The sequence below is a fragment of the Rhipicephalus microplus genome, unplaced genomic scaffold (assembly GCF_043290135.1).
Source record: "Rhipicephalus microplus isolate Deutch F79 unplaced genomic scaffold, USDA_Rmic scaffold_375, whole genome shotgun sequence".
In the NCBI taxonomy this organism is placed as follows: Eukaryota; Metazoa; Arthropoda; class Arachnida; order Ixodida; family Ixodidae; genus Rhipicephalus; species Rhipicephalus microplus.
In genome coordinates this window covers 15001-17500 of record NW_027464939.1, presented here as the reverse complement: position 1 = coordinate 17500, position 2500 = coordinate 15001, and the positions used below count along the sequence as shown (strand labels likewise).

At 35.3% G+C, this 2500-nt stretch overlaps 1 pseudogene; it reads right to left on the bottom strand.

Moving 5' to 3' along the window:
- LOC142794126 (large subunit ribosomal RNA) overlaps positions 1-2500 on the bottom strand; it is an 8401-nt pseudogene that overhangs the window by 2274 nt on the left and 3627 nt on the right.

Below are 2500 nucleotides of genomic sequence, written 5' to 3'. Positions count from 1 at the left end.
TGTAAGTAGTGGTCAAAACTTTCTATTATGTTTGAACAATAACATGTCGCTTGTTGCAGTATTCCGAATCGTGTAAAGTAGAATGGAAATCTTCCATGTCCTGTTATTGCCTGTGATGTGTAGTAATTAGTTGGAAAATGTGGCGGAATGAAATTTGTATTTCTTATCCATGTAAATGTGTAGCTATGCTTGCCTTCTTTCTTCCATAATTCATTCCACTCGTCGTTTAACTTTTTCTTTAATTCTTTTGCTATAACTGTTTTCGTTATGGGAACAAATATTTCCTCTCCGTCTTTGCTCGCTTCTTTTGCGCATTCGTCGGCTAATGTGTTCCCTATATTCCCACTGTGTGCTTTTACGTAGGTCAGTTTAATATCTTTACTTTGTGTTTGGCTTAAGGTTTTCCTGATGTTACAAATAATTGGATTTAGGTTATCTGGATTTTTTATTGCCAGAAGTGCAGATTGGCTGTCTGTAAAAAGCTGGTATTTAACGAAAGCTTGTAGAGGCCAGATATGTTCTATTGCTTTCTGGATTGCAATGATCTCAGCCTCGTAATTACTGCTGTGTTCTGGAAGTTTATATTTTTTCACTGTTTGGATTTGGTTATCTTTGTTTAGTATTATAAATGCCGCTCCTGTTTCTTTTTCTTTCTTTGATCCGTCTGTGTATATTTTGAAGTCTGCTTCTTCCTCTGTTGTTCCAAAGGGTATGCTAACTTTATTTGCTGGATGATCTTGCCATTGGTCGTGTTTCTTCATTATTTCGTTTTCGGTGTATACTTTCTGTTGCCATGTGAAGTTCTTTCCTTTCTTAAGTATGCAGTGTAATTCGTTTTCTTTTTCGATTGTCAAATGGAGAGGTGGAATGTTTGCTAATATGTTGAGTGAAAGATTTGATGTTGTTTTGAATGATTTAGTTATTAATAATAAAGGTAATCTTTGGATTGATTTCAGTTTTTTAATAAAAATGGTTTTTCGGCTATACCATGCTGGGGAGGCGTATGTAACCATTCGTTCTATACCCCTTTTATATATTAACTGTAGTGTGTTTCTATTTGTATGTTTGTCGTCTTTTATTGTACGACTTAAATTATACGTGACTTCGTCTACTTTTCTTTTTAAGTATTTTAGATGTGGGAGGAATGTTAGTTTTGTGTCCAAGACCACCCCTAGAATTTTCATTTCGTTAACCATTTTGATTTTATCCTGTCCGATTTTTATTTGGGGTTGATGGCTAATGTACTGCTTTCCGATTATCATATATTCCGATTTTTCCTTATTCAGGGTTATTCCTTTTTGATGTGCCCACTGATTTATTAGTGTTAGTGCCTTCGTAGCTTTTTCCTCCACCTCTTTTCTTGAGCGGAACTTTATGTGTAACACCACGTCGTCCGCAAAGGCTTGGATGTGTACTCCTTCTTGAAGCTGAGTTTCTAATAGGTCGCCTATTGTTATATTCCAACAGAGTGGGCTTAAAGGTGACCCCTGTGGGGAACCTGAAGTTAGTGTTTTCTTAATTTTTACTCCATCTGTTTCATAGATTATTTTCCTGTTCCGTAGAATATTGTCCGCCAGTTTTATTAGGTTGTTGGGACACTTATATTCTTCTAATTTCTGAATAACTACTTCGGGTTTTATAGAATTGAATGCGTTTTTAATATCTAGTGCTATTAGCATGCTGTTTAGCTTATCAATTTTCGCTTGGTTTATTCGTTTGATTATTTCTTCCAATGCCGTGGTTGTTGATGTCCCATGGGTAAATCCAAATTGTTTTTTGTTAAAATGGTGATTTTTAAACAAGAAATAATAGATTCTATCTTTTATGAGCTTTTCTAATATTTTTCCCAAAATCGAGTTAATAGCTATTGGGCGATATTTGTTTTCCTCGGATTTGTCCTCTCCGTTCCCTTTTGGAATCAATATAATTTTAGATTCTTTCCATCTTTGAGGAAAATGTCCGTGCTTTAAGCATGCATTAAAAAGATTGACAAAGAAAGTCTTATGCCTTTCATACATCACTTGTATGAGGTTAGTTTTTAGGTTGTCTGGTCCGGGGGTTACATCTTTCCTCAGATTTTTTACTATCTGCGTTACTTCAATCTCTGTAAATGGGAGGTCATCACTGGGTAAATTTCTTTCTCTCATTTCTGCTCCCGATGTCCAATTTCCTCCCTGTTTGTTATTGTTTATTGTGTCGTTGCTTGATTGTATTTGACTGTGTCCTGGCTCGTCATTTTCCATGCAGTTAGGGTATAAATTTCCTAGAATGTGTTCTATTGTTTCCTGAAGAGTCTTTGTGACTTCTCCATTTTCTTTTGTGATGCTTCTAAACATAACCTTGGTTTTCATCTTATTTCGTGCAATTTTATACGGTAGGATGAATGGATTTTTCGTAGCCTTAGTACATAGAGTTTTCCAACTGTTGTTTTTAGCCTGTTCTATCATGTTGTTATACGTGTCATGTTCTTTATAGTATTCCTTTTTGTATTGTTCTCTGA